The sequence below is a fragment of the Mauremys reevesii genome, linkage group 9 (genome assembly GCF_016161935.1).
Source record: "Mauremys reevesii isolate NIE-2019 linkage group 9, ASM1616193v1, whole genome shotgun sequence".
Lineage (NCBI taxonomy): Eukaryota > Metazoa > Chordata > Testudines > Geoemydidae > Mauremys > Mauremys reevesii.
Window position 1 is genome coordinate 8,236,095 of NC_052631.1, and position 14,052 is coordinate 8,250,146.

The 14,052-nt window shown below is 50.0% G+C and overlaps 1 long non-coding RNA gene across 2 annotated transcripts in view; it reads left to right on the plus strand.

Annotated features, from left to right (window-relative positions):
- LOC120371353 overlaps window positions 1–14,052 on the plus strand; it is a 40,539-nt gene that overhangs the window by 7,494 nt on the left and 18,993 nt on the right. For both annotated transcript variants that reach the window (XR_005584300.1, XR_005584301.1), the window contains exon 3: window positions 6,075–6,224. This is a non-coding gene — a long non-coding RNA (uncharacterized LOC120371353). The remainder of the gene's footprint in view (window positions 1–6,074; window positions 6,225–14,052) is intronic.

The following is a 14,052-nucleotide window of genomic DNA, read 5'->3' on the forward strand; positions in this document are numbered from 1 at the left end:
TGGAAATGAGGAAGGTGCGAAAGCTGGGGAAGAACCAAAAACAAGGATACAGAGTCTGTTAAAGCTTCAGGGAAAAGATCATGCAACTAAAGAGCAGAATGAGTTAGTGCTAATGAAAAGGTTACAAGGAATATGTGATGGGCTTTTACAGGTACCGAGGGAAAAGAAATGCTAGAGACAGTAAGAGGATAATAAACAAGACAGGGGCTGGAATGAATGAATGGCGTTCAAATGGCTGTTACTGAATTGCTTTTTTTAAATTGCTCTTTAAGAAGATAACTAAAGAGGCACGCTCAATTAGGAAGTAATGAAGACTTTGTAAATACACTTACGGATAAAATGCTTGTAAGGGAAGTCTTGACAAACCAAACATATATAAATCAGCTGGTCCAGACAATGCACATCCTGAATTATTAAGGGAATTTGCTAATGAACGTACTGAACCACTGCCATAAAGAAAAAAAAAGTGGTGGGGCAAATGTTCTGCTGATGGAAATGGGCACAGTGCTACTGACTTTGACCCAGCTATGCCCATTTAGCCAACAGAGAATTTGGCCCTGGGAGTGCTGATGGAGCATGCAGAGGATTTGTGCATGGGGAAGGAAATATGAATTCAAACTCTCAAAAAATAAACTAAAAGGAAGAGAGAACCTGACAATTAATAACCTGCAAATTAGTTTCAAACACCCGGAACAGAACACAACAGAGATCTGAGATTAAGAAAAAGAAATGTCAGCCCCCAGGAGATAATGGAGCCAGGAACAATATAAAAATGGGGGATTTATAAAGCAGAAACTGTGCCAGTCAAACTTGATTGCTGTTTTACATATCATTTGCACCCCGAGTGGAGGAAGGGAACTGGCAGATTAGAGCTCGCTGGACTTCACCAAGGCATTCATGGTTCAGGATCTCTCAAAAACCTTGCTCGAAAAAATTAATTGGCTTGGAAAAAATTAATTGACACTGTCACTGTGGAAGGATCAATGGCAATGTCACCATAATGAGCTGGAGAAGTCCAGTGGCTGTTACAGGGACCAGGATCGGGCCTGGTCATAGTTACCACCACGAATGTTGATAACGAGGAAAAGGGTAACCGGCATATTAATTGCATTTGAAGATGATGTGTTGCAAAAGCCGCTGAGAACAGAAATAATACAAAGGGAACTAGGAAGGTTAGCAATAGGGGAAGGAATCAGGATGGTAACTAAGCTGGAAAAATGCAAGAGTCTTGGGGGGAAAGGCATCCCAAAAACAGATACCCAATGGGCGGAGAAACCTAGGGAGTATGAAAGACTTAGGAGACCTAAGGGTGGCTGTAGGCAGCAAATTAGATAGGAGCTTGCAATGCATCTAGTCCCTCCCTCCCAGCCATCGGATACTGTATAAGCTTCCTGTGTATTAGGTCATTCTTTGAGCATTAGTGGCACTGTGCAGTGCTGGGACGGTCTGGGCCATGCTGATTGTTAGTGCAGAGGACGTACTGTATGGAATTCTCGCACACTAGTGACTGGACATTCTCTTCTAGGTCAAGGCAACAGCTGCCGCTTTTGGATCTGAGGGGGTTGAGTTCAAATCCTAGCAAGGAACAGGTTCCCCCCTGTGGGTGCTGAGGCACACTGACTGCACTCAGAGGGCTAGGGGGGTGCACAACAGGGAGAGAAGGTTTAAGTCTAAGCCTGTGAGGCTGCAAAGAGAAAGCAATTTGTCCTGGAGCAGCCCCCTGGCATGGCCTCTTCACCATGCTTTAGGGAAGTGCACACAGATTTGTTTAGCACACGAGGAAACAACCTCCCATCAAACAACAAACTGGGAATGGAGAATGGAAATAAAAGCAGAGTGCTCCATCAGAGGGGGTGTTATTTGGGAGAACTGTCAGAGCTCTCACTCCCCAGACACCTCTGCTTCTCATCGGCCTGATGGAGGCTGACGTCGTGTGAACCTTGCCGAGCAAACCCAAATTATTTTAATTTCTAAATCCAAACAGCTCCAATTATATCATGTCCCTTGTGTAGAGCCTGGTAATTCCCTCCCTCTGCTCCCCTTCTAGGGCTATTGGGACCAGCATCTGCTAAAGCTGAAAGGGATAAGAACGTCACCAATCAGAAAGTCCTTTCAGGATTAACTCACAAGCTTCCTTGGGATAGTTCATCTCTTCCAGAGCTGCTCTTTTCCTGCTTCATTGGAACATGCTGATGCCAGCCCCACAGCAAGAGAAATTTCAGGAAGAGGCGAAATAAAAAAAGGACAATGCTACAGATTAAATGGAACCTAAGTCAGCAGTAGGACAAACCTCCAGAACCACATTCAGCAATTACTCCAGAGTCAGGGAGAGGCGAAATAGACAGAAAAAATGTCCCTATCATACCGAATATCTCAGGCCTGCCATCCTATATCATCCCTCCCATGAACTACCATACAGAGAGACCCATGTATCCTAGAACTTCAGACAGCTGCAGGCTGCATCTGGCCCACTGGACTCCATAGCGATCATCCAGATGTTGATATCATGGTGAGAGGAACTTTACAAATACCTTAGATTAGATTCAGATTTAAAGAGATAGCAGGAAATTTGTAAATTTCGGGGGGGGTTGGAAAACCAGAAAAATTTCAAAAAAACCCAGCTATTTTCTGTGCAAATTTTCATTTCCAAAAAAGGCAGTTTTTCATCAAAAGCAAGCTCCCCCCGCCCGAAGTAGCCTATGCCTAAGTTTTGAATGCGTTTTAACTCTATGGAAAGTTCACAGGGTTAGCAACAAGCTGGCTATTAACTAGAGAAACAAGAAAAAGTGAAATTCAGAAAAATTCCCTAAGGGCCCATTTTAATTAATTAACAGGTTTACTAGCAAATCCAGTGTTTGTTCACACCTTACATGGGGAGGGTGCATTGTAATCATACAAAACATTTCATAGTGGAGTCCTGGTCCACAAGTAGGGTTCCTAGGCACTACGATAATACAAATAAAATAATCATCTTAACCATGGAGCCATGAGCAGTGCCTCCACAGGACAGTCCATTGGGCATTTTTTCTCCTATAATTACCACTTCCTCCTTTTGTCGCCCATTAACATTTTAACATACTGGTATTACCCCAGTATGTAATGGACTGGAACACCTAACGTTTAGGGAGCGTGTATCAGACAAACAATTTATGCAGTTCTCCCCTCTCATTTTACAGTCTCCCAGCCTGGCATCTTCATGTCCTTGCAGCCTCCTGGGTTGGGTGACTTATCCTCTTCCTGAATCCAGTTTCTCCCAGTGTCAGGTTTTCTCTGGTTCTGTTTCACTTCCCTTTGCTGTCTGCTCCTTGCCTTCTCATTGTTTTTTTTTTTCTTTCCCATTTCAGCCAAGGCTTCCAGGCCTCTGCCTCCAGGAATACACCAAGTCCCGGTCCAATTCCCCCATCTTTTATTCCAAGCTATAGTCCCTCTGATGGTTCCCCTTTCCACATGGCTCTCCAGGCAAACACACTGCTTCTGCTAAACTGTGGCTTTAACCCCTCATTCGCCTTCTCAGTGCAAAGCTTGTGCTTTCACCTCCTGAACTGACAGCTGTGCTGTTAATTTAGGCCTGGGCTGACAGATAGGGTGCCCTGGATGTGTCAGATTGGCAGCTTTGACTCTAGGCCAACTCCCTTCATCTCATGGTAGCCCGCCCTCTCGTCTTCTCCTGCCTCCAGCTTCTTCTATTCAACACTAACCTCTCTGCCCAAACAGGAGCCCTCCTTGCCTAATTTCCACCCAGCACATTTATCAGCCTCCCTCCCTCCAGCTCTGAACGAGCTCCATGTCACCTGGCTTGCGGCTGTATCTGCCCTTTTTATGACCTGGCCGGGCTTCCAGCAGCTTCGCGGGTGATTAACTTGCCAGCTCCTCCTTTCTGCTTCTTATCTGGACATGTCTGGCAAGCTGGGCATTTCTACCATGCACTTTATTCCTGGGGTGACCTCAGGTGCTGTCCCTTTAGGCGTCATACAGCAACTGCACTGAGCAACGGTTTCTGAGTTTTAGTTCTGGTTTAAATTCTTTGCCCCTGCTCACGTTACAAAGGAACCGGGGTGTCACAGGGGATCCCGGCATGTCTCTACCAAATTAAAACACCTTTTATTCTCATTAAGGGGGGGAGAGGGAGTCTCCCTCTTCTCTATCTCCAAGTTTGAAGCTAATTAATTACTATTGACTTTCCCAGCAGACGTTCTGGCTTCGGCATTGGTAGAAAGATCAGTGATTTGTGAACCAAAGGCCTCCTGGTTTGGGCCAATGGAAGAACCCGGAGCACAGCACGTGGCCCTGTGGAGAAAGAGGAGACCATTTCCCAGCTGCTCTCGCTTTAGAAATGGGAGAGAAAGTGGCTGTTTATAAGAAAGAGGATTGTTGTTTTTCTTGGAAAGAAGCGAAATCCTCAGATAGGGGTAAAATCCTGATTCCACAGAAAATTAAGCAGTATAGATTTCAGTTGGGTCTGGTCGAAGGTTTATTTCCCTCAAACAAGAGACTTCACATAAATCACTGCTCTCTCCAAGGACGTTTGAAACCTGTGATACAAAACAGAACCTCCACTGTCCATGGAGCAGGCTCTGTCTACATAAAGCCTGACAGGACAGTCGTCCATCCCTGCAGCCTGAACCCCGCACCCCCTTCACTTTTCTGCATTGTTTTCCCTCTGTCTGGTTAAACTGTCACTGTGCCTCATAAAACTCTGGCAAAGAGAGAAGATGGAGATGAAGAAGTGACTTGGCCTGGGGCCGGAAGGCCCCTGGAGGAGAAAATCAGCCAGGCTTGGATCCCAGTGACAAACAGGGTCTGGCCCATCTGACCCAGCATCCAGATAAGCCGCACCAGCACTTAGTACAACACCTGTCGTCTCTGAGCCCTGGGAGTCCCGCTGGCCAGAGGAAGAAGCGGCAGTTTCAAGGTCTTGGACTTGCTTTAGAAGAACCAAAGATCCTGTTCTTGCAGATGATGCTCATGAGTACGGAGGGGTTCAGCGTGCCCAGCCCTGTACACAACACAGGGTAGGACCTGCTCCCTGTCAGGGAAATCGAGGGAGACCTCTCCCACGCCTGCCAAATGCACAGGAGACAGCAGTGGCAGCAGGGGAATATTTGTGCTTCGGGCCTGAAAGTGACAGGCCTCACGCAGGAGAAGCGGGATGGGACTGTGGAGAAGGGAGGGAGTTGCAAGACGAGGCCTGATCTGGAGGAAGGGGATGGAAAGGACAGCGGAAGAAAGCAAAATGGAGCATCGTGAAAGGGGGATTTGGGACAAGAGACACAGGCGGCAGCAGCACTGTGCAATACCCTGAAGGGGAGGAGGACGTGGCTGGTTCTGCTGTGGAAGTTGAAGGGAAGTGGTGGAAAGGACTGGATCTTTCCACCATATTCTGGTGAACTGGGAAGCTAGAAGACTGGGGGGGAGGAGACTCACACATCAGCTATCAGTGACTGAACTGCCCTGAGAACCCCCTTCTTCACAGGCCTGTATCTAGCAATCCGAAGCCGAGGGCTGAGTTGTCGGCCATCCGGAGGTTCCTGCAAGGTCCCCAGAGGGATCGCCGAACACAACGCGTGAGCTTGTTGGGGGAGGGGAGGGCTGAGGGCGCTCAGAGCCAACGGCTGGCACATTTCTCATGGGAGGGCTGTGGAAAGGCCCAGAAAAACCCAACGAGTAACAAGCCGCCCTGCCCTAACAACCATACAAATCACTTTGGCGATAACAGAGACTGACTAATAGCGATGGAAACCTCAGCGCTAATGAAATGCAGTGAAGTTAAGCAACCGTGGAAATGCCGGCGTAAAGGAGAAGGGCTACCAAACAGACACTAATGGAAACTTAAATCCCCAGAACTAAAGTGGCATGTTTGGACGGGGGGTGGGGGTGGGGGGGCTTCTGTGTGGTCTTGGGATGGTGCTAGGACTTTTGATTTCCCAGCTGCTGCTTTCCCAGAGGTGCCCCTTATGAAAGGGGAAGTATGTGTCTGGTCCAGAGGCACTGGAATTGGATGCTGCCAATAGAAAGCAGGAGGAAATCAGTGGGTTTCTTTCACAGGCCTTGACCCCTTTGCTTTTTCTTTCCAGAAGAGCGTTCAGCACCAGCAGAAAGTGCTGACTCTGAAGTGTGCTTCCGAATGAATTCAGCCATTGCGCTGAGAGTCCTGCCTGGCACTGACAGACCATTTCCCAGCAAGCAGTGGGTAGAAAATGGGATTTCAGCTCTTCCTTTTCATGGTAAACGTTTCTGATTCTGCTGGCTGATGTGTTCGCCTCTCGAGTTAATAGACAATAAGCAGTGCAGCGTCGGTCCTATTAAGGAGATAGAAAGGACTCCATTTACATGCAGCGTGGAGAGCAGCACAGGGAGGGCTGGAAAAGAATACCCCACAAGTGTCCGCGTTGCATTTAGGCGGCTCAGGGAACAGTGCAAGGGGGGAGGGATGCTTGCTCTCTCTCCCACAATGGAGATGGTCTGGGAGGATGGATAAATTATACCAGTAAAGGCCCTTTTTGGTGATATTTCCTTTGCTTTCCAAGCAATTTGAATCAAAATGACTTATGTAAAAGCAACCTCAGCAAACGGTCCCTGCGGCCTTTCCTTTGTTATTGGGACAGAGCTCTCTTCCTCCCACACCCCTGCTTTCTTCATCTCTCTACCCTCTCTGCTGCTTTTGGAGAGCAGCAAACTAGTCTTGTGCCTGCACGATAAATTGTGCCTTGCTGGAGAGAGACAAGTAATAGGGACCAAACCCGTTCAGACACCATCCATCTTCGCTACAGTCTGTAAGGTGCCAGTGGAACAGACTGACCAGGAGTAAGTTGGGAGAGAGCACATTTGCTGTAGGATACTTATTCATTGCATTAAACCCCCCCACATTAAGAGAATGATAAAGGCACACTGACTGTCAGCTTAAATGGTCTGAAAGTGACAAATTACAAAAATTCAGTTTCTGATCAAGCCTCTTTTAAATACCAAGGCTTGAATTTTCTTTTTTTAAATGGCTTTGAATGAAAAATTACAATGGCTTTCCACTCTCCTGATGATGTCCATAATGATCTTTTTCAGCAAGGGAGAGACTAAGCCCCTGATTCAGGACAGGACTTTAATCTGTACTTAACCTTAAGAACGTGCTTAACAGCCCTTCCTGGACAGGGCCTAAGTGACGAGACGGGGCAACGGTGGAAACAGACTGTACACAAAGTGCAGTCAAATGGACAAATCGGGATTTTCAAAGGACAGGCTTCTAACTCCTTTAGGCTCCTCCCAAAGTCCCAGCGAAAAGGTGACAAGAGGGTAAAAGAGAGAAAAAAAAGCATTTGTTTTTGCTAACTTCTTTCAGTTAAAGTGATTTTAGGTGTTGCCTGTGATTGTGGTAGGTGTGCAGTTTTCAGGGCACAATCCAAGCTCGCAAAAGTCAGGAAAGGATCAAATTAAGGTTATGCCCCTAACCTTAACTCTGCCCCGGCATGTGTCGGCATTATAGAATTTACAATTTCTCAATTAACATAGCATGTGATTTTTTCCCCCCCACAACCATACATCCGCCCATGTAACTTCATCAAGTACTATGTACAAAGTACTCTGTGTAGGCCAGGAAATAGAGTCCATAAACCTAGTCTATATGACGAGTACATGGTAAGTGGTCCTTATGAAAGATAATACAGCTCAAGTAGAACAATAAAGAAGGCTGTATAGGACATGAGAACAGGCAAAAGAAACACCATGGAGGCTGGCGATGCTATTGTACAAGTCTAAAACAGAGTTGGCATAGGGGCAGAATGGAAACTGGAATGGGACCTTCCCTCTCCTACCACACACCTATTCACCTGCAGCACACGTGTGACTGAAGAGAAGCGTTTGCCTCCCTGCAGCCTCGGATGGCTAAACGGTTCTAGACAAGAGCGACAGGGAATGGGACGGCAAAGGGGGCAGGTTTTGGAGACGGTCCAAGCAAGCAGGAGGCATTTGCTCCATTGCGCCGAGCTGTTCCTGAGTGTATAGAGTCCCTCCGTGCTCTTCCCTGCTGAGATTATGGACCCCACTCCCTTACAGCCCAGCTGGGAGCCTTGCCTGCCTTTATTCTCCTGGAAATCTCTGTGCTCATGTGCAGCAGCAACCCCATACCCACTATCCTGAGGGCCTTTGTGGAGCATAGTCTATAGACGCAGTAACAGAGTCACTGCCTTCTTCTAGCTCTCTAGACCCCAGCCCTAGCCCTAGCCTTTGCCTTCTGAGCCTTGCTGCAAACCTAGTGATCTCCTGGTCCCGTTCCTCACTGGGCCTGGCTAATGTTCTCTCCCTTTGTTAGCCCAGGGTCTCCTTTAGGGCTCAGCCTCCCTGATCTGACTGGCTGCTTTGCCTCCTCCTCCAACCCTGCCTTTCGCTCCCTGGTGAGCCAGATGCTCTGGCCTACCTCCATGAGAGATCTTTAAAACCATTGCTTCACATGGCTGGCTAAGAGCCACGGTCATGGAACTCCCAGGGGAAGGGGGCTCCATTCCACAGCCCTGCAAACTGGACTAACATCCTTTCCCTCCATGGGAGGCAGGAGGGAGGGAGAGGCTGTGCTTTCGCTCTGTGTAATCAACCAGACGGAGGGTTAGAGATCACATACATAGGCCCCTTCTAATCACTCCCATCTCAAGGCCGCCTGAACCACCCCTCCTGGTTACCCATTTGTAAAGCACAAGCCCAGCATGGAGAGTGTCTGCGTCTCTGCTTTCCAGGCCAGTGCTGGAGAAAACATGGTATGTGGCCGTAGACGTGCGGGACTCACCTGGCAGCGCCTCCTGCTGGTTGTCTTGGGGAATTAGCTCATCCAGCCTCCGGAGTGCCCTCTGCTGGCCGGTGATCTGCCTTACCTCATTCTGGCCCCCGTGTCCCACCCAGGACCTGGTGCCCCTTTAACTGGGTGCTGCCCCCTGGCAGTACCCCCACAGTTCTGGGTCTCCCCCTCCCAGGGGAACCCCCACCCACTATCCCCACTTCAGCTCAGTCTTGGCTACTGCCCAGTCTCCACCTCGCCCCCGTTCACTGGGGCAGACTGCAGTTTCAGCCACTCATCACAGGCAAAGGGGTCTGGACTGGCTGCTTTTACCCACCCTCAGGCTGCCCCTCTGCAACCCAATACCTGTGTGGGCCTAGCACCAGGCCCTGCAGCCTGGGGAGTTGCTGGTCTAGGGCTTCCCAGCCCCTCAGGCCTTTCCCCAGCCCTGCCTCACTCTAGGTCCCCAGGTGAGTTCCCCAGCAGCCAGGCCTGTCTCTCTCTCCAGTCAGAGTGAGACTCCTGAGCGGCTGGCTGCCCAGGCCTTCTTATAAGGCCTAGTTGCTCAGTTTGGGACATGGCCCAGCTGCAGCCACTTCCGCCAATCAGCCGGGGTTTTGCTCCCTTCCGTAGCCCCAGCCCTCTGCAGGGCTTTTCCAACCCCTTCCGGGCTGGAGCGGGTGTTCAGCCCGCTGCAGTGGCACACATGGCTGTCACCCCCTCCTCCACCGTGCATGTGTAAGGGGACTGTTGCCCCCTTACTAACATTCAGTGGGGGTGTTTTGGCTGCTAGCTCCCAGCACTAAAAGGGGAGGGATCGATGGCAAATCAGGACCCTGAGACTGACAGTCCCCAGGAACAATGGCAAGAGGCCAATGCTCCAGGTCAGCCTGATTGACAGGGCAGGCCGGCTAATCAGGGAGACAGAAGGCCAGTGTGGGTCCCGTCCTCCGTGTGTGAGCAGGAATGTGCCGGAGTCAGACAGAGTGGGGCCGAGCTAAGGAGGAAGCAGGGGCCCAAGCTGAGCTGGAGAACAGAGCCAGGCCAGATCCAGAGGGGCCAGAGCTGCAGCCAGAGAGCCAGAGGCACAGCCCAGAGAGAGCAGATCCTGTGCTGGGAGCAGAGCTGCAGCCAGAGAGCCAGAGGCACAGCCCAGAGAGAGCAGATCCTGTGCTAGGAGCAGAGCTGCAGCCAGAGAGCCAGAGGCACAGCCCAGAGAGAGCAGATCCTGTGCTGGGAGCGGAGCTGGGCCAGCCAGAGGCACAGCCCAGAGAGAGCAGATCCTGTGCTGGGAGCGGAGCTGCAGCCAGAGAGCCAGAGGCACAGCCCAGAGAGAGCAGATCCTGTGCTGGGAGCAGAGCTGCAGCCAGAGAGCCAGAGTGTGGTGAGCAACTGGGGCCAGCCAAGGGGGGGAACCTTGGTAAAAGGGCCCAGCGCAGAAAGACACTCCAGCCAAGGGTCCATGCAGGCCAGGCTGGGAGGGGGACCTTAACCTGCCGGGGGGCTGGCACTGGAAAGAAGGATCCCACCACCCAAAGCCCGGAGGTGTGTGGTCACCACCATTTCAAGTGTCCCACCCGCAGCATTCCTGCAGCACAGCCAGGGCCTGAGAAGGAGGCCTGGGGCCTACAAGGAACAGACTGCAAAGTGCCTTGATGTCCAGAGACATTGTTTGTAATGTTCCCTGCCACAGAGCAGGGTGATGTGTTTCCCTGTAACCGTTCCCATTTATTCTTATTCTTTTCTTTAAATTGATTGTTAAGTAAACAACTTGTATTTGCTTTAAATTGTATGGAATAATCAGTGGGTCAGGGAGGTGCCCAGTGCAGAGAGGGTACCCCGGAGTGGGGACACCTTAGCCCCTGTCCTAGGTGGCCACAGCAGGGTTGGGGGTTGAGCCCCCCAGGAATCCTGGGCCCAGTCTTGTTGGGGCTACGAGAACTCTGCCAAACAGGAGAGTCCTCAAGGGCAGGAGGCCTCTGGGTAAAGGAAGTGGGAGCAAGGACTCAGATCCTTTCGCTAGCCCACTTCACCCAGAAGCCAGGAAAGTTCCCCACAATAGCGGGACCATTCCCCCGCTTACATAATTGGCGTCACGAACAGGATCCTATCCACAGGGTCCACCCCATTGGTTTACTGGTTGAGTTCTAGTAGCACTGTCCAGGCCTGGTTGAGCACTCTACCATGGCTGGAATTGAAGAACTACGAACCCAGTTTGCTGAACTTCAGCGCAGATTATCAGACCAAGCGGAGGCATTACAACAAGCTAGAACTGAACAGAGAGAAGCCTTATCGCTGGCCAAGGCAGTAATAGACCAACAGGCAGCAGAAGCTAAGAAACCCGCTACTATTTATGTCCCACGGGAGCGGAAGGTCACAGAGTTTGGTGGCTTCCCGACAAGACCAGGAGACATTACGGTAGAAGAGTGGGTCAAGTCTGTGAAGGCAGCTCTGCGTGTGCTAAGAGTACCTGTAGAAGACCATGTAGACTTCATAGAGGAACATCTCAAGGGCCAGGCCAAGGCCACAGTAAAGTTCATGGCAGTGGCAGACAAGAAAGATGTGGAAAAGGTATTTGAACTCCTCCTAGAAGTGTATGGAGACAAGGTGCCTATTGGAACCCGACTAAAGGAGTTCTTTGAGAGAAAGCAGGAGCCTGGTGAAACTATCCGGGCATATGCATATGACCTCCAGGAGAGAATGAGCAAAGTGGAGACCCTCAACGAGTTCCAGACCCAGATACAGTTCTGAAAGAGCAGCTGGTGTTGGGGCTTCGTGATGACTCCCTCAGACGTGAAATGAAAAGGAGGTTTAAGGAAGAGCCCAGTAAGAAGTTCTATGAACTCATGCAGGCTGCCATTATGTGGTCAGAAGAAGAGGAAGTTCCTGTGGCAGAGACAGCCAAGAGTAACCCCTGTACACGAAGTGGGGCCTAGTGAATGCAGCTGCTGGGGAAAGGCCCTGCCCCAAACACAGCTAACATTGGAAAGCTTAAGTGAAGCTGTCCAAAACTGGCGGTCCAACAGGGGAGATGCTGAAAGTAATGACTGAGGTGATGAAAGAAAAACTCCACCAATATGCCAAGACATCCAAGGGCCCCAGGACCCCGAAGAAGAGCCCCACTGAAGGATGAGCTGGGAAGATACATTTGTTACACTTGTGACAGGCCAGGACATACTAGCCGAGAATGTTCACTGAGAAGGAGAACAGAGTCCCAGGCACTCGAAACCAATGGGGCACCAGGAGCGAGTGGTCCATCTAGAGTAGAAGGCCAAGCAGTGGCAGAAGGATTCCTAGGCCTGTCCTTGGTGGAAAATCCCTCTGCATACAGTGAGAGGAACGTGGTCAGTGCCAGCATATCTAGCGACTTCTGTGCATTTGGAGACTGTCTAACTGCTGAAGTATATATAGCAGGGGTGAAGACCAGATGTTTGGTAGATACTGGCTCCGAAGTCACCACCATTACAGAGTCGCATTTTAAAAAATATTTGAAGGACAAGGACCTGACCATGCACAGCACACGGTTTGTACGTCTAACAGCTGTTAATGGACTGGCAATCCCAGTGGCGGGGTGCCTTGAAGCAGACATAGAGTATATGGGCCAAACGCTGCCAGGAAAATGCATCTTCATCCTGAAAGACAAAGCGTCAAAGGAGCCATATGGGAGAAGAAGTTCCAGGGATTCTAGGAATGAACATCATCAGTGAGCTGAAGGAGCTACTCTTACCAGGAGAAGGAACCAGGAGGATGAACTGTCACGAGCACTATACGAAGAATGCTGTGCGGAGTAGAGTATTGGCTCGAGCGGAGAGGCAGAGTCATTCCCTGGGCCCCAGGAGGCATATTGGAAATGTTAAAGTGGGCAGAAAACAGAAGACCATTATTCCTCCGTGGAAAGGGAAGATCCTTGATGAACACCGCTGTGTACCAGAAAATGAGCTGCAGATGATGAGGGAGAAGGGAGGGCAGTTACCTTTCTTCCAGAAAGATGTGATGGGAGACTGCCAGTTCCTGTTCACGTGCACGCCAAGGGCTGATTCCTGCACATGTGGCTAACATAAGGCGTTGCCAGAGAAACATCAAGAAATCTTTTCTAAGGATGAGGTGACCAATTATGATGACCAAGTCAAGGTCACCATGACAGGCTGAAGATAGCCTGTGAAGTTGCTCTCAATACAACTAAAGACACTGCCCAAAGTAGGAAAAGGACTTATGATCGCAAGTCCAGTGGGGCTCTCATCAGGCCCGGTGACCGTGTACTAGTTCGTAACCATAGACACCGGGGGCGTAATAAAATACAGGACAAGTGGGAGTCAAAGCCCCACATTGTAGTTGCTCACACCAATCCCGAGCTACCAGTTTACACCATTCGGCCTGAACGAGGAGGTCCTGAGAGAGTAGTACACAGGGACCAGTTGAAACATTGCACTCTTAGTCCAGACAGGGACCATAGGAGGCGTAGATCAGTACACTCTGAGGAGGCTGAAACCAGTTGGGAAATGGTTCTAGTCCCACAAACCAAATACAGAGGGGGACAGAGTGGGGCAAACCCAAACCCTAACGAGAATGGCCAGATCCCTCAAACTGACCCAGTATTACCCGAGGATAGGGAAACAGAAAATATGGGTAACGAACCACCAGTTTTAAGGAGGTCCCAGAGGGCTAATAAAGGTGTACTTCCTGTTAGACTTAGAGATACTTATTTTATTGGTTCTATGTAGTGTGTTGATGAATATTGTTATGTATAGTATTAAGAAGTAGATGTGGAGTGTTAACTATGTTAAATGTTCTTTTCATAATTGTTAATGGGTTTTTAATATAATATGATGTGGATATATGTTGTTGTTATGGGGCCTGGATGTACCGGTGTAACTATTGTGGCTGTGGCAGAATTTTAGCAGGGGGGAATGTAAGGGGACTGTTGCCCCCTTACTAACATTCAGTGGGGGTGTTTTGGTTGCTAGCTCCCCGCACTAAAAGGGGAGGGATCGATGGCAAATCAGGACCCTGAGACTGACAGTCCCCAGGAACAATGGCAAGAGGCCAATGCTCCAGGTCAGCCTGATTGACAGGGCAGGCCGGCTAATCAGGGAGACAGAAGGCCAGGGTGGGCCCCGTCCTCCGTGTGAGCAGGAATGTGCGGGAGTCAGACAGAGTGGGGCCGAGCTAAGGAGGAAGCAGGGGCCCAAGCTGAGCTGGAGAACAGAGCCGGGCCAGATCCAGAGGGGCCAGAGCTGCAGTCAGAGAGCCAGAGGCACAGCCCAGAGAGAGCAGATCCTGTGCTGGGAGCAGAGCTG